Source organism: Papaver somniferum, chromosome 7 (genome assembly GCF_003573695.1).
Source record: "Papaver somniferum cultivar HN1 chromosome 7, ASM357369v1, whole genome shotgun sequence".
NCBI classification, from domain to species: Eukaryota; Viridiplantae; Streptophyta; class Magnoliopsida; order Ranunculales; family Papaveraceae; genus Papaver; species Papaver somniferum.
This window is the reverse complement of record NC_039364.1, coordinates 97,862,281-97,881,258: the sequence shown is the minus strand read 5'-3', so window position 1 is coordinate 97,881,258 and position 18,978 is coordinate 97,862,281. Positions and strand designations below refer to the sequence as shown.

The 18,978-nt window shown below is 35.1% G+C and overlaps 1 long non-coding RNA gene across 1 annotated transcript; it reads left to right on the top strand.

Moving 5' to 3' along the window:
• The first annotated feature begins 16,802 nt into the window (after window positions 1-16,802).
• Window positions 16,803-18,293, top strand: LOC113297934. The gene is made up of 2 exons (XR_003333904.1): window positions 16,803-17,711; window positions 17,828-18,293. It is a non-coding gene; the product is annotated as an uncharacterized LOC113297934 (long non-coding RNA).
• Window positions 18,294-18,978: the final 685 nt, after the last annotated feature.

The following is an 18,978-nucleotide window of genomic DNA, read 5'->3' as shown; positions in this document are numbered from 1 at the left end:
TCAACGAATCACCATGATCTACTACTCATTGATTTGAATTAAATTTCATCTATTCTTAATTTTCGATTTAATTTCAACTAATGAAAACTTGTATGTTTCCTGATAGATTTCATGAAGTTTAATGATTTTATTGAGAAGAATAACAACATGATTTTCTTCGAATCAATCCAGGTACTTTTATGATATTATTGTTTGTTTCTATTGTTGTTGTTGTGGTTTGTTGTAGGTTCATCAATTTGTTTGATTTTGTAGGGTTGATTTTTGATACTAGAGGATTGTTGTTGTTTTTAGATCCTTTTTTTTTAATAGGTGATTTCAATGAAGAAAAAATCTGAATAGCTCAATTCAATTTGATAAACAGAAAAAACACACTCAAAGTTGGAAAAATTCGGAATCAGGTACACGAGCTATATAGATGTGCAATGCGAGTTATACATGCTAATTGGATGTTTAGATGACAGTTACACATCCTAATTAGATGTGCAGACGAAATTTACACATGATAATTGAAAAAAGTAGAAACTACTATATAGTCCTAAGAATAATATAATATAATGAGTTTGGTCCTATTGACCTAGTCAACTGTCTATTTGGTCCTTTTTTAAATGTATATTACTATTTGGTCCCAGAAATTATTGTTTGGTCCTAGGGTGGACAATACCCACGCGGGATGACATTATGGATGATGTAATTGTCTTTTAGTAGTGGAAAAAATACCTTTTTGGACCATATATATACTCAATTATTAAGAGAGAATGAAATCATTTTTAGATTTGTTTTTTCTCTTTTATTTTTTTTCTTTTCTTCCGGATTTACTTTTTCTCTCTTTTTTCTTCTTCCCTCTTTTGTTGATGAAGAAGATGATGATGAAGACGAAGATGACGATGATGGTGAGGATGATGGTGAAAACAATTCTTCTTCTTCTTCTTCCATTTTTTAAGGTTTTTTTATGAAGATGAAGAAGAAGATAAAGTAGATCTATGATGAAGATGACGAATATTTTTTCTTTTTTGTTGTTGTTGTTGTTGAAGATGATGAAAATTTACGTTTCTCTGATATTTGTTCTTTGCTTTCAAATGAACTTTTCAATTTTTATAGATTTTTTTTGTGTGTTCATGTTAAAGAATAAAATCTGTTTTAGATCTTGAATTGTTAGCACTAGTAGAAAAATGATGATCCGTAACAGTTAAAAACTGTTACTGTATTATTTCCGGAACAATTTTAGTTTTTCTGCGGTGTTACTAAAGCCCCTGTTACGGAAAGTTTATAAAACCTGTTACGGAAAGGCTATTGAAAAATGACTCATAAATTCTAAAACTATTACTGTTGGTAGTTTTCAGTAACACTTTATAAAATATATGTTACTGAATAATTTCTACTGTAACTATTTTACATAAAACAGTTACCGTTAGCAGTTTATTGTAACATGTTTGGGAACAAACTGTTGCTATTGTTTGAGTAACCGTAACAGTTTTTATTGAAACTGCCATAAAAACTGACAGTTTTTACTGACTACCATCACCTCCTCCACTAGCGCCACCACTACCTCCACCACCAGCACTGCCACAACCATCAACACTAGCATCTCCACAACCGTCACCACCATGTCCGCCGCGTCCACTACCATGAGTTGGTCTTCTTGGACATGAAATATAAATTCTATAAAAGTACACTTCACAAGATTCGACCTTGAGACCTATTGCATTAATTATAACCCTTGAATCACTCTTCCATGTTTTCCTTTTGTTTAATGTTATCCAAATAAAATATTTACTCTCATTAGACAGTAAACTATACCTCCACCACCTTCGTCGTCACACCACGCAACTACAACACAATTTATATTTTTAATATTCCTACATATTTTTACAACTTGTTTATTATTTTGTATTATATTCGATTTTTTCTCAAACCTTAGGTTACCATCAATATGAGCCGTGGCTAGCTCTCGTGCTTAGAAATTAATCAATATGTTAAATTTCCATAAGTAGTTATTTTTTTGAACCGGATACCCAAAAACTAGTTATACAAATAAATGATTTACATAAATGTCACGATAATGTCAACTATGGTAACATATTAAACATGTTGCAGTAACATAGATATATAGTAACATTTAGTTTAAAAAACGTTACGATAATGCCAACTACGGTGACATATTAAATATGTTACGGTAACAAAGGTATATAATAACAGTTGGTTTAAAGAACTGTAATGGAAATGTCGACATACGAAATATGTTACAGTAACATGGGTATATAGTAACACTTACTATAAAAACAGTTACAGTATACAACCTGGATGACATTATGTAACAGTTCTTACGAAAAGTGTTACTGTTATTTAACTATCTAACATTTAGTAACATTCATTTTACGAACTGTTACTTTATAAAAGTTTGAACTGTTACTAAATGTCACTTTTCTACTAGTGTAGGTGTTCATTTGAAAGAATGAACTCTGTTTTTTTGTGTGTGTTCATTTTAAAGAATGAACCCTGTTTTAGGTTTGAATTAGTTTGCTTTTGATAGGTGTTCATTTTGACAAATGAACTCTGATACTTGTTAATAATGAACTTTGATTGGGTGTTCATTTGGAATAATGAACTCTGATTTTTGTTCAGAATAATGAACTTTGACTGGGTGTTCATTTGAAATTATGAACTCTTGATTGAGTGTTCATTTTAAAGAATGAACCCTGTTCTAGGTTTGAAATAGTTTGTTTTTGATAGGTGTTCATTTTGACGAATGAACTCTAATTTTTGTTCATAATAATAAACTTTAACTGGGTGTTCATTTGAAGAATGAACTCTATTTTTTGTTCATAGTAATGATTTTTTTGTGGTGAATGACTCGAATCTACCAAAAGCATTACCAAACACCTGATAGTTCATCAAATAGAATGAACTCAAATAATTAAGGAAATAAAGAAATTACGGAAACTAATGCTAAAATAAAATGGAAGGGTAATTTTGTCCATTTTATATTTTCAAATAATTATGGACCAAATAGGAAACGCCTTTTCCCGCTGGACCAAACTGTCTTGGGACCACCTAAAAAAGGGCCAAAGGATAATTTCACCATTGAAAAAAATAAACAAACTCGGACCTGGAAAAACCCGGAATCAAGTACACAAGCTAATTGGACGTGCAGAGAAAAGTTACACATGTAAATTAGATGTGTGGACGAAAGTTACATATGTTGTACATCGTCACATAACAAAAGTCATCTTACAACAACAAAATTACAGTTGCATACAAAGACGACCAATCAATCTAGAACATAATTGCAGTAGATCGAACAAGATCATTTACAATATATAGGGTGAAATGTCGATTTTAGCCTTTTTATTTAAATAGGATGAAATCTTTTCAATACCGTTACTTGAATTTTATAAAAATATGAATAGAACATATGAAAATTCAAGTAATAATATTCAAGATACAAACTAGAATAGTTTCTGACCCTAGAGCCCGATTGTGCACAACTCTTGTCTCTTTTCAATATACGGGCACATGAGACAAGACATACTTTCAACACAGTAAGACTGTGTTAGGGTGAACAATAATCTGTTCACCACAAGGTTCCTGCACGGAATTATCAACATCCCTCTTTATAGGTCGTTTAGACCTAGTTCCTTTCTGTAGTAATCTAACCTTTTCCTTAGAAATCAACTTCTTAGGAGAGGAGTTAAATTTACATACCTCAGATGAATTTGATTTAATAACAAGTTTGAGTTTGTTTGCTAATCGATTGTCTCTCCGTTGCAGTTTGTTGACATACCTTACTTTATGTTTGTACTTGAAACACTTATAGAGTTCACGACCCTTAAAAGTACAGTAAGGACATGTCAATGTGGAGGATGGTTCAGGAACCATGGCCGAACATGCCACTAGACAAAGCGATGTACCTGAAACATAAGAGGTAGAGTATTCATTAGACAGAGAAAAATCCATTTCACCCTCTAATGTAGTCGATGATGTATTTCCAGGAAAAATGTCAAGGTCGATATGAGTATTGCTAGAATTATCAAAATTAATATTTTCACCAAGGAGTGCTACACTTGATTTTTCATCTTCTGTAAAATCATAGTGATCAGATGTTTCATCAAGAGTTGCAGCAAGATCTTTGTTGCCAGTGTATTTTCTATGATTTGGACACTCATTAGAAAAATGACCAAAACCTTTACACTTGAAGCACTGTGGCATATCCTCATCATCAGTGTCGACAGTATCCCTGTTTTTAGGAGGAACACGGTCATGAGGCTTAACTGGTGATCTAGGTTTGTCTCTAAAGAAGCGTTTAATTCTCTTCAAAAGAAGATCTCTAAACTGTCTTGTGATCAGAGAAACTGAGTTGTCAAGATCTTCATCTGATGATTCAGTCTAAATAGGACCATTCACAGAGTTGCCAACACTTTTACTTTTATCAAGTAGATTAGTGTTCTTTTGTGCTTTGAACGCAATATCCTTTCCAGCTTTGGATATATGTTCATGATCAAATATCTTTAACTTTCCAACAAGAGTATTCCTGGAAAGTGTTTCAAGGTTATTTCCCTCAACGATGTCATGTTTCTTAGAATCGTATCTAACTGGTAGAGATCTGAGAATTTTCATCACAATGTCCTTTTCAGGAATAGTCTTACCCAATGCAAATTATGCATTAACAATTTCAGATACTTTGTGGCTAAACTCATCAAATGAATCATCATCAGCCATACAAAGGTTTTCCCAGTCAAAATTTAGGTTTTGAAGCCTAGATTCTTTCTCAGAGGTATTCCCTTCAAATACGGTTGCTAAGATATCCCAAGCATCTTTATACCTAGTGCACGTAGTCACATAGTGCTGAAGATCTGGGGTAATGGCATGGATAATAGCGTTTAACCCGTCTGAATTTTGCTTCGCAGCACTAATCTCGGTTTCACTATATCTACCTATATCCTTTGCAACAGTTACATCGTCTACTGTAACCATTGGAGGATCTTGTCCACTTACAACACGAACTCATGATTGAAAATCACGCGCTTGTAGAAATGCACGCATAACAATTTTTCACCATAAATAATTCGAGCCATCCAAGACTGGCGGTACGTTTATAGAGATAACACTTCTGTCCATATAGTCAGATTTTTGCTATAAACACATGCTCATGAGGTCTTAACGTGTTTGTCTGCTTTGATACCAATTGAAAACGCGGGGGTATAACAACCACACCCAATATTTCGTTCGACAATCTGTATGGACTAAACTCCAATATAATTCCGAGAGCATCAACTTAAAAGCGAGACTCAATCAAAAAAGATATCAAAAAGCTTTATCTTCTTCTTAACACAATCAGTAAATCAACTAGATAAAAATCAGTGAGACTGATTGTTAAGAGAATGACTCGGATGGTACCAAAGACCAATGTCTGAGTGCCAATCAAGTCTTATCCAACAAACATGGTCAGATATATCAACTATGATTGAACTACACACAACCTGTGATATTTAGTCACCTCACAATAACCTAAATTATTAACAAAAGAAGTTATTGCGGAATCACAAGAGTCTGAGACGAAGAACTGTTATGATTAATTTTTATATCTTACCTATCGGAGATAAGTTTCGAGAAAATCTTAGAGAAGATTAAACTCAACACGATAGAAAAAGTAAGATCAGAATACACAACTACAAAGAAAATAGTTGGATCTGGCTTCACGAATCCCAAATGAAGTCTTCAAGTCGTTAACCTAATAATGGTTTTGGAAAACCTAGGTTAATGGAGAATCGAATCTAGTTTGCAAGTAGGACACACGAGAGTGTCGGGATTAGATTCCCCAGATGCTATAGTTCTCCCTTATATAGTCTTTCAAATCAGGGTTGCTTACAATCAAAGATAAGATAGCTTAGTAACAAAGCAATTGATATTCACCGTTAAATGAACTCCTGATTTAAGATTCAAGCTAAGTCTGCTTAGAAAATAAGTAATCAATCTCCACCGTTAGATGGTATTAGCTTGATACACACAAATGAAATATACTTATATTTAGATATGGATGAACCTTACCTAAACGTGTATAACCGTTGGCTTAATAACAGTTAATCGAAGTTAGCCACATGAACACTTACAGTTTAGCCATATTTATTTAACACTTCTAGATCAAACATGATGATAAATCAATTATGATAGTTAATCAAATGAATCTAAATGTGCTTTAAGAGAGTTGTTCAAATGTTCACTATCTCATAGAAATATCCATGAACAATTTGAAACATATTCGGTTTGGTTTGTAGTTGTACAAAGTACTTATACAAGAACCAATTCATGAACATAATGCCACGGTTTTCAAAACAAGTTCACATACCTTATTTCGTTAAAGTTACAGGGACGTTAGTTCGTAAATGAACCAGAGTTCATGAGTATGAATTGTCATACTTACCGATTTTAGAACCGAACCACTGTGTTCGCAAACAGAGTACACGAACCACAATTCCAGACTTAAGCCTAGTCTAGTCGTTCGCAAACACTATTCGCAAACAACAGTTTCGGACCTTTGACAGTTAAACCCGTTTGCAAACAAGAGTTCCACACCTGAACTAGTATTCACAGTTCACATACAAGGCACGCATGCTGTGTTATATCCAGATATTGGTAGTAGTTCTAAAACTCTCATTTAATCATTGAAACATCCTTAGAAGATGACAATAGTGATCTTACACATACCACTAGCTGCAAGTAATTTTCAAGTGATTAATCGATCAATACGAAACTTATCTTACACATACCACTAGCTGCAAGTAATTTTCAAGTGATTAATCGATCAATACGAAACTTCCCAAGTTAACATCAAATGATTGTCTCACACAAAAATCATGTAATATGTTCAAGGTAATTTTCACATGATCATCTTGACTTAATATTTAGTTTCCAACAAATAAATATTCTACAACTAAACTCGTCAAGTAGATGATGAAGTTTAGATAACGCTAGAAAGCTTCCAACATGTATTTTGAGATATATATAACGGAGATAAACTCGCTCGAAATTTCAAATGTGTATAATGTAAAAGTCTATATAGATATACGACTTAGTCTCTTTAGAAGATAGAATATAATAGACTTCTAAGTGATAGATAAGTTTTAGTCTCCACGTACCTTTTGTTGATGGAGTTCCTTTAAGCTCTTCAGTAAATCTTCTTCTTCAATTGGTGAACGCCGTGAAGTCTAATGTTCAACTACACGCTTCTACCCTAAGCCGAGACATAGCTATAAGTAGACTAGAAATCGAGTATATAGTTTTGATAAACTAAACTTGACAAACAAGCTTGAGATAACATCACTTGCGAGTTCGACCGAGCAGTGCTCTAACAATTTGCGGCGGGTCCTTTCGTTCCAAAGATGGACGGTAAGTATAAGAAACCACGCTATCATTATCGACCCGATTACGTTTTTTAGAGGACAATTCACGTTAAGAAATTGTTTTGCAAGTACAACGATTTTCTCGCTAGGCACAGAGGCGACAGGTTTGCAGCACAAGATGCTTATACCAAATGGAGATGAGAGCCTTTTTATCATTTCGAAGCCGCTTTGATAGTTGAATCTCGCACTAATAAATAGAGAAATTTCGTTTTGTGCAATTACAAGATCAATGTGGTAGTCTCGTACCGTGTTAGTTTATCGTCGCAATGTAGTAAGTTAAGAGTTTTTGCAAAGTATAAATTGACCACAACCGGAGCATGTTAGAGTATATGTAATCCGATTGTAGAATTAAAAGTTGGATATTTTTCTGTAACTTATTTAAGCCAAAATCGGATGACATTTTCAACTACCTAGATAGATTCTGAATGAAATCCCAGGAACGATTTCTTCAGAATCGGTTTATAGAGACAACAGCGTAAGCCGATTCCCGATTGAATTCAGAATCGGGTTTTAGTGCATGCTATACAAACTGATTCTGAAAAAGATGCAGCATACGAGCTTCAGAATCGAACTTTAATGACATATAAGCAGACCGATTGTATTACAAATTTCATGAATTAAACGTGACCAAAAAATACAAATCATTTTCATTCATTAAGCTTGGTTCAATTTACAACATGCAATATACAAAAGCGATAAATATAAGCATCTGATAGTTCATGTTGTTTACAAAAGGAAAATACTTATTCGCACACTTGGAGACCCTTCACTTGATCCGGATCCACCAACTCTTTCCATCGCTTCATGTAGGGCTCGTATTTTTTCAGCCATTCCTTGGTGACCTCTGAGTCATCATGAAACCTACACACCTGTGGTAATGGATAATCTCTACGTAACCTAAGACCGATATAATGTATTTTATTATGGTTGAATAAAATAATTCTTCGATCCTTAAGCGATTCATCCCAAATAGTGTATTTTGGTGCGTATGTAAAATATGTTCCCTGACCAAATAGATGAACAATGCAACCCACGTTTCTGCCAAGAGATGACCACATAAAGGCATGCTCATCCAATAATCTCGGGTAATTGGTCCATTCCCCTTTGGCCCTTATACAGTAGCAACCATTTCATAAAATTTCACTTCTTTGTCTTTTCTTGTTCCCTCCTTCATCATTGAAATGTAAATTTCCTTGTCATCTTGTATGCGTAAGACCATCATCTTTCTAAAATATTGGCATTGGGTTTAGGTTCTCATCGTCCGCCAAACTTATATGGCCCATTTGTTCCGACGCAACGTGATAACTAAAATTCTTATCCATATCCACGTCGTCGGTAGATAACACGTAGGGCTTAATGATTTCAGAAAGTTTTGAATAATACTCCTCGAATACGGTGTAACACGTTCGGTGGGGTCTACCACGTTCATCCCTTGGCTTTCTCCCATCACCAAGAGCGTCCCTTCGAGTCACCATAAAACCCATTTATCTTACTTGTACTTTCCATGCATGTATCCTTAACACTCGTGTTGTACTCGGTTGTCTCTCTTGAGAATGAACGATGAGATCGTTTGGATCCTCGTGTATTGTAGGCGCTTGACTTTCTTGAGAAGGATCGATTGGATCCCCATGTTGTGAAGGAGCGATTGGATCATTTGAAAGGACAATATGTGTGCTACTTGTCCCGCTTTCTCCCTACTTTGGTTGAACCTTTTTCCTCTTAGCCGGTGCCTCTTCATGCTCCATTTGAGAAGGAAAGATTGGATCATTTGTCTTGACTTGTGCGCTACTTGTCCGACTTTCACCCCTTCTTTGGTCGACCCCCTTTCTTTGGAACCGACACCTCTTCATATTTAGCGTCTCCATACTCATGTTGAGAAAGGTTTCCTTTGTTACTCATCGCCGGGTTTCTTTGGATACTTATTTCCACCTTAAACTCTTTCATTTTTTTCATTCCTATCCATATTTGTAGGTTGTCTAACCCGTCGGCGGTAGCACTGTTGGTTTTCCAACCGGTACCGTATGGGGTTTAGCGGCGAGTTTCAAGTCGTGCATCAAAACTTGTTGTGCCAAACCATCATTCTTTGCGAATTTCTCGATTATTTCTCTTCCAATATTCGTGTCCACAAAGGATTCGAGTGGAGCTTCTGTTGGGGGTGGTTTGAAACTTAGTTGCTTCCAAAATGGATCAATGATATCAAACGAAATTCCTTGTTCATAATTCGCAATCATGTGATGACACGGAAATCCCAAGGCCGTCATCGTCATACATGAAGATACAATATTTCTTCTCCCCATCTCGCTATCCACATAATATTTGTAATCCTTCATCATAGAAATGATTGTGCAGTGAGACACCCTGCAATTTAAACCTTTAATCAACCAATGGTAATCCTTGTAGCTTGTGATGATTTTCATCCTACTCTTTTCCATTTGCGTAGTTATCTTGACGATATCATCCTTGGTGTATTCATGGTTGTCTTCTTGTACTGTAACCACACTGGTTTGGCTCCCTCGGAGCAAGCTCTTCAAACGTCCATGAGATCCTTCCGCGATACTTGTCGCCTCATTCTGGTACTGCCTATGTTAGTACGTGTACGCATACACAAATTGTTCTTTGTACGGATCCAATAATTTCTTCATGCAATAAACCGCACATAATCCTTCTTCCATAGCCCAATAAAACTCTCCAAATAAGATTCGGACCGTCCAAGGACATTGAATGATATTGAAAATCCTTTCATAGTAACCCATTCTCTTCATATTTTTTTTTGTTTTTATTCTTCTCCTCTCCTCATTGTTCCGGAGTTAGTTTTTGAAGACGCTCATCTTCGGCCTTCTCACGAGCGGTACCTTTTTGTGGCTTTGGATTTTGGATATGACCCCTACAATTACTTCTAATATTGCATTATATGTTCCATGTGCAAAGAAAATGCTTAGCATCCGGGAAAACTACCCCTATGACATTCATTAGTGCTTGGTCCTTATCCGTTACTATGATCCTTGAAGTTTGATCACCACGGTATATCTCCTTCAAGGTATCTAGCATCCAAGTAAAACTCACGTCATTCTCCCGATCCATAAACCCCCATACCACCGTGAAAGTTTGCTTATCGGAAGTGTGACAAGCAATGTTTAACAACGTCATGTTGTATTTGTTGGCCTTGTACTACAGTCTATTATCAAAACTTGATAGAAGCATTGAGCCAACTTGATCATCTCCGGATGCGCCAAGAAAATACGAGTCACTTTTCCTCCCAATACTTGCTTCCTCATTGTGTATCCGTGTTAATCGGCTAACCACTAAGATTGTTCCATAACCGCTCTATCATCCCATTCCCTCATTCTAAAGGCTGCTCTTGCCGCGTAAATTTGCCTCAAAGATGGACAAATTATTCTTATACTCCTCCTTAATCTTCCTTAGGATATCACTTGGTTTACACGCTTTCATTGACCTTACCGTTTCCAATTGATGTGGTTTCAACCCACAAACGACAGCGTGTCCAATAAGAGATTCCTGATCATCATGATCATGACAACCATTCATCACTTTATAGAGCTTGTGTACATTGTTGGGTCTACTGACTATAATCTTGAACGAGCATCCAGACTTCTTTGATTTAGTCATGTATTTCCTAGTCGTCTTCTTGACGTACGGTCTGTCCTTTGCGCAGTGACTTTCCTGCTTTCCAACTCTCTCGCACACAAGTTCCAAACGATCACAACTTGAATGACAACCTAAAAATAATGCACATTTGATCTCGATTCCCTTGTCCACAAACCTTTGCTTCGCATCGTTCCTATCTTTCCATCCCAAATCAGTGTGATAACGGGAAGAGGTATCAGGACCCAACAAAGATATGGGTTCAGCTGATCTTCATCGAACACCGCAACAATGTACAACATATATCGACAAGTTAACAATCGATATATGACAACTGATCTTCAGAATTGGTTTATGTGTCACAGTCGAGTAAACTGATTGCTAAGAATCGGTTTATATGTACAATTATACAAACCGATTAAGGACTTGATGATTTCAGAGGAAAATTCCCAAAGTTCACAATCGGTTCACATTGCGTAAGATGTAATCCGATTTATGTCCTCATTTTACTGAAACATTTCGTCTTCACAATCAGATTACATATATACGTAAATAATCCGATTACATATTTTGTGTACTTTACGTGAATATCCTAGTGAAGGAATCCGAATATGTACATCACCAACAAAAACCGATTTTTGTCACCTACCAATCGCACAAGTGTACTACAATCGGTTTGTATGGTGATGACCAACGACCAATTGTTGTTCCCAATTTGGGGATTTTACATAGAATCGGTTTATGTGGTTCCATCGAATAAACCGATTCTGGGTTAACATTTTCATTTTTTTTTCCTTTTTTGGGAGATTGAAAATACATGTTTGTACATTGCTAGAACGCATACCTTCCCATTGGAAGCATTATCACCTTATGCTTTCCGACGATATTGTTCTTGTGCTACAATAATATCCCCAAGCATGCTTTGATTGACATGCTCTTCTTCATTCAACAAATAATCCAAATCGGTAGGATCGAAATCAAGATTATCTGATGCACCCACTTTTTAATCACTACTAGAGTCTTCATCATCACTATAAAGTTTCATTTTTGCTAAGAAAATCACAAACCCTAGTTTTTTCTTTTTTTTCCCTCTACTTCTTCTTCTTCTTCTCCAAACCTTAAAAGAGAAAATGAATTTCTACTCTAATTCTAACACCATAATCAAACTCAAACAATAATCAACTGCAAAGTGTAATTTCAAATAACTATTTAAAAGGATGAGAGAGAGTGCTCTCAAATATTGTTTTTTCCCAAGAAGAACTTTGTGCTTCTTGGGGTTGTCTGGTTTGTTTTTCTTAGTGATTGGTTGGGTTTGTAAAGATCGTTTTGATTTGCTTTTTTTCGCGAGAGATTGGGCTTATAATGTTACCTTAGTTTGATTGAATTTCCTTTAGGTTTCTGCTGGATCGACAATTATGAATTATCACCATCAGAGGCTATTTTTCAAAGGGGTCTTTTTTGGAGGTTTATTATGGTAAGGTTTGTGGTCGTCTTGTTTTAACAAGATCAATCAGTTTGATCGTCATCTTTTTCTGGAGACAGGTTACGATTAGTTTACTCGTTTACTGGGTCAAAGTTATTTTCTCTATTTGTTTCTATACAAGTTCAATTCCTTTCTCCTTAGAGCTCTCCTGGATCGCTTTTCTCAAACCTTGAGACAGTTTCTATCACTCTTTAACCGCAACAAATTAGTCTTATAATCTTCCTTCAGTCTATCTCCAAGAAGAATTATTTTCTGATTTTTCCCTCATTTATACTTATGGTTTCCAATATCAAAGATTTATAAATCAACAATTAATCATCGACGAAAAATAAAATCAAAAAAAAATTGATTAATGATTAAATTAGGTTATGAACGAAAATGATTTTGGATTTTGGTTAGTTAAGATTTTTAAATTTAGGCTAAAAGTATTTAAGTAAGCAGGAAATAAAATAACGATTGGTCATAAGAATAATATATTAGAGTTAGTTTGGTCCAGTTGACCCAGTCAACTGTCTGTTTGGTCCTTTTTAAAAGTATAAATTGTTATTTGGTCCAAAAAATTATTGTTTGGTCCTAGGGTGGACAATACCCACGCGGGATGACGTCATTAATGATGTCACGGTCCTTTGATAGTGGCAAAAATAACCTTTTTTTCTCTTTTTTCTCGCTCTTAATAAAAATAAATAAATTAAAACTTAAAACTTAAATATCTTTTGAACCATATGTCCAAAAATGATAAATTTTATATATTCGGAAAGCCCTCGACGATAGCTTTCCAACGAGTACCATTGTCGCTATGTTTCGGAGCTTTTAGTTTTTGCCTTATTTTTTAGCTATAAAATGAAAAGTCAATTACAGAATGGTCATACTTTTTGTATTTCGGTCACAAAATGATCATACTTTTGTAATCCATTTACAAAATGGTCTTTTTCCATCCGATTTGACACTTTTGAATTAAACGGTGTTATCTTTTCCAAATATACCTCCCTCAAAATACCCTTCCTAGTTAACTAATTGGTTGAAGTGGTGGTGATGAAGCGGTGGTGGTGGTGGTGGAAGCTTAAGAATACCTGTTAAACCCCAGAGGGGAAGCGGTGAACCCTTTGGGTGAATGAGGTGTAACGATCCTGAATGCGGTGTAACGAACCTGAATGTGGTTTTACGATACTGAATGCCGTGTAACGATATGTAAGTGGCACCACCACCACCAACAAATAACACCACCGTCAAAAAAAATTATAATGAAGGCAAAAGTTAAAAATGTGTGTGGAAGGATAATATGAAGGACATATAGGTAATTTCATTAACATATTTAACTGTGAGTCACCACTTAACTCCCTTTTTAACGGAAGTATGATCATTTTGTTAATAGTTTGTAACAGTAGGATGCTTTTGTGAATCGGTTCCTAATACTAGGACTGTTTTGTACATTTTCCTAAAATGAATTATTATACGAGTTCATTCTACAAAATGAACTACTTTAATGAACTATTATACGAGTTCATTCTACAAAATCAACTACTTTAATGAACTATCATGCTAGTTAGATCATTCCAAAAAGTGAACTCATTGGATTAAATAACATACGAGTTCATTCTACAAAATGAACTACCTTACGACATCATTCTACAAAATGAACTGGTATAATGAACTACTATTACGAGTTCATTATACAATATGAACACCTATCACAGGTTCATTCTACAATATGAACTACCGTTTACGAGTTCATTTTATACCATAATGAACAACTATTACGAGTTCATTCTACAATATAAACTACCGTTCTTAATTATTATTACGAGTTCATTTTACAACATGAATTATCAATCCTACAATACGAACAACTATTATGAGTTCATTCGAAATTAAGATCATTTATCACGAGCTCATTCTTCAGTATGAACTATAATAATGAACTACCATTGCGACTTCATTCTTCAAATTGAACAATTACTATGAGTTTATTCTACAAAATAAATTGCTAGTGTATACGAGTTCATTCTACGAAATGAACTGCTAGAACTAGAATGAACTACCATGTTATAAAATAGTGTTCATTCTCGAATATGAACTATTATTATACCGAAAAAAATTAAAAACTCTGAAACATAGCGACAATGGTACTCGTTGGAAAGCTATCGTCGGGGGCTTTCCGAATATATAAAATTTATTAATTTTTGACTTATATTTTGAGAGATATTTAATTTTTAAACTTTTATCTATTAAGGTTAAGAGGAGAGAGAAATTAGTAGAGAAAATAAAAAAGACAGAGAAAACCAGAAAAATGATTCACGTGAGGAGGAAAGAAAATAAGAGAGAGAAAGGGTAATTTAGATATTTTAATATTTTTAAATAATTATGGACCAAATGGAAAAGGTGATTTTTGAAAGGACCAAATAGACATGAGACCACCTAAAAAAGACCAAACCATATTTTTCTCAAAGTAATTTAAATTAATTAAGAATAACTTAGTAATCTACCCATTATTAGGATACCCCTTATAAACCCACCTAGATAGGAAAATTGTCTTGTACGCGTTTTTGAGTATGCCAAACAGGTTTTCATATTTTTCAGCTGTACCTGTACCCAAGGCACCGCTTAGACGGAAACCTTGCTTTCTTTTTTTCTTGGGTCTTTAAAGACTAGTCCAGCGCCTTGTCCAATCAGGGTTTCAGCGGGAGAGAAAGAGTCGTCTCTAAGGTTGGGACTTTTTCAGTCTGCAACCAATCGATCATCACAGAAGGCGATTTCTGAACTGAACTTAAGAAATAATGTCTTTTGGGGGTAATTAATTTGTAGATCATTTTCATTTTTATTTTTTCTGTTTCCTGTAAGTAATAAGTACGTATAAGCAGATTATTCGAATCTCTTGTTGTCTATCTCAGGTATTGGAATCAAACCACGGAAACCCTTCAAATCTTCACCGTCTTGATAGTCACCCAGGAAAGATTCAAAATTACTCAGGATACATTGTTTTTTCTTCATTCTATTGCTCAAAATTTATCTTATTTTGAACCAATATACAATTGAGTTCGTCTCATTGCAATTCAATTTTACAATGAAAAACAAAGCTATTTGGTTGATCGCTTAACTTATAACTTGATTAAGCAGGCAACTTTGGGTACGGCAGGAACATTAACAAAGAGAAGTGTAGTTCAGTGCAATGTAAGTGACAAAAGTCCAGTTTTAGTATGTTCGTATTGTGACTTTCATTACCTACATTGCACTGAACTACACTTCTCTTTGTTAATGTGAACACTTAGAAGATGAAGTGACTTTCTCAGTTCTTGGCCCTCGGGTTCTATTGTGGGAGTGGTAGCAGTGAAGGTGACAATAGTGATGCATATCCATTTTGTCATGAGTGTATAGATAAACCATATATTCTGTTAATGTTTTGTTTGTGTTATTTGTTATTTGCTTCAACTGTTGTTTGGCTTAACCCCTTTGTTTATAAGTGGTTCTTATGGGGAAGATATTGTTGAAACTGATAACGAGGCTGATCAGTCTGCTGATAGTGTAGAGGAAGATGATTTTCATGACTTTATTGATAATAGTGATATTGATATGTCGCCACCATCAAAAGGCCGTAATGTTACTAACCTATTAGAAAGGATTGTGGGTTTTAAATTGGGCTTTCTTCGGTTTCTTTGATAGTACAGTTGTGAATAAATGCTGTGTATAATGAGTTCTACATAGTGTTTGAATTGCTATATGATGCGCTTTTCATAAGACCGTCCATAGGTATCCTTGTGCTACCCTCACCCAGTTAGAATAGGAACAATCCTAACACAGACATATGAACACACTGCAGTTTTATAAAAAAATGAAACTTTAAAGCCATTTGACTTCTTTTTTTTTTAAGCATGTTCAATCATGACTCAGTCATATATTCACAAGTGATCATTTTTCTTATATTGCGTATACTTTCTCATAACCTTTGATTTTGGGTAGGTATTTTAGGTAGCATATCAAGGATATGTTTTCGTGCATTAGTTAGGTTATTTGAGGTGCTTCCTTCATCAGCTGATGTTTATTACTTTTCCTTGCAAAAACCGAATAAGAATGTGTGTCTTCGGGTTATAATTTTTATTTTCCGAAAAAATATATATGTTTTATGATCTGATTACAAATTTTATTTGCCTTATGTTTCATTTGATGCAGTGGTAATTGAGGAGACGGATGATGACGAGAAACCTGCAAACGTCTTAAGCGAAGTACCAAGTAAGCGACTCAGATATCGATGATGAAGAGATTGTTGTTAAGAAAAATGACCCTTGACAACAATCTCCTCATCATCGATATCTGAGTCGCTTGCTTGGTACTTTTCTTAAGACGTTGCCGGTTTCCTTTCCTATTTGCAAGTTTCTCGTCATCATCTGTCTCCTCAATTACCACGAAAAAAAAAGATCCTTTACAACAATCTCTTCATTATCGACATCTGAGTTGTCAAGAGGTTTCCGGGAGTGAAGATGAATTATATTGTTCCTATTTCTGAGTTATCCAAGAAAAAAGCCACCACTGAGAGCAAAGAAGAAGCTAACTGTAATCCTCAGATGCAATTAGCTAAGTAAAGCAAGAAAGGGAGTGGCAGCAGTGAGCCTGACACGTTACAAATATTGAACCAGGATAGCCATTATCAAGTCAGCAAAGAAGAACAGTGAGATACTTCTTATGCATTTCTATTTTTCTTATGGAAAACAAAAACTGCACATTAGTACATTACAAATGATAAGTCTCCCGTCTCCATGAAAGTTTTCTCAAGTATTAGTAGTGTAAATACACCTTTTCCTTGTCGTTTTTGTTTGTAAAATCAGGACATCTGAACCACCTAAATGTTCCTCTATGCCATGTACTGATATTGGGCAAGAAAGCAATGTTAAGTAAAAAAAGAAAAGAAAAAGGAGCCATGATGAAGATGGGGATGCAAAGACTGAACAGACGGATCATGATCTGCGAGACCTAAGCTGTTTATAGTACCTTTTTTGTTTGTTTCACAAGTCATAAATATGTGTTTTCTACTTTGCTGTTGTTTTCACATTAGCTCTTTTTATTTGTATATCAGTCCATCTAAAGATTCATCTATGCCATCTAGTGATATCACGCTAGAAAGCGATGTTAAGCCCAAGACGAATAACAGAAGGAATCGGGGTGTAAGATGTGGCAAAGACTAAAAACATGGAACAAGGTTGCTTAGGAGTTGCACCTGAGGAGCAACGTAGTGATAAGTGAGACCTGATCTGCTTTGGTTTACCTTTTTTGTTTGTTCGCATGAGCACGTCATAAAAGGCCTTTTCTGTTACCTTTTTTTTTAACGACAGTTCTTGCTTATCTGTAAAATCAGGTTGTTTGGGCTAGAAGATGCTACGCCCAAGGGAAAAAATAGAAGGGGTCATGGAGGTGATGCAGACTGAAAACATGGATCAGGATCATGTTGAAGTCAAACCAGTGAATTTGCAAATTACTGACAAGTGGATTTTCTATGTATTGCATGTGGATGTCATAATTTGCTTTCATGTTACTGTTTTCCACTACAGCTCTTGTTATTTGGTGAATTGGGTTGTTTAAAGCATCTAAAAGTTCATCTGTGCCATGTACTGGTAACAGACTAGAGAATGATGCCACACCTAAGAAAAAGTACAGAAGGAATCGTGGTGAAGATGGAGATGTGAAGATTAAAAACAAGGAACAACATGATCCAACTGATGACGATTGATAACCAAATGGTTTCCTTTTGTTTGGAATAATATAATGTCACTATGTCAGTCCTTACTTCACTAATATACAAACTAAAATTCGTATCCCAAATACAATATTGTTTCTTTTACCAAGTAATACCAGCTAATGGTAACCCAATGTAGATAGGTCTTCCAAACAATTCGCAAGAATATCACATGGTGAAAATGCTTGGTACCAAAATATACCACCAATTTTTTTCTTAAGCAACCTGTATGGACAAACTCAATATAACTCGGAGAGTTAAACTCAATCAAGGAATAGTATCTAGAGTTATATATCTCTTTTGCGATTAGAACGTTTACATAATCAAATCTGTGAACCTAATCACAAAGAGATTACTTGGACGGTACCAAAGACCAATGTCCAAGAATTAATCAAGTCGTATCTAACAAACTAGGTCAGATGTATCTACTATGATTGATTAACGCACAACATGTGATGATTCAATTATAAAAATAAACAATATAATGCAGAAAAAGAAATAACACAGACACCAGAAATTTTGTTAACAAGAAAAACGCAAATGCAGAAAAACTTTGGGACCTAGTCCAGCGTGAACACCAAACTGTATTAAGCCGCTATAGACACTAGCCAACTACCAATTAACTTCGGAGTAGAATGTAGTTGATCCCTAATCGAGTCTCTCACTGATTAAGGCACAGTCGCGCTCCTTAGCCTCTTGAATCCCAGCAGTACTCCGCGCAATTGATTCCCTTAGCTGACGTCACGCCAACTAAGAGCTGCTTCAATTCAATT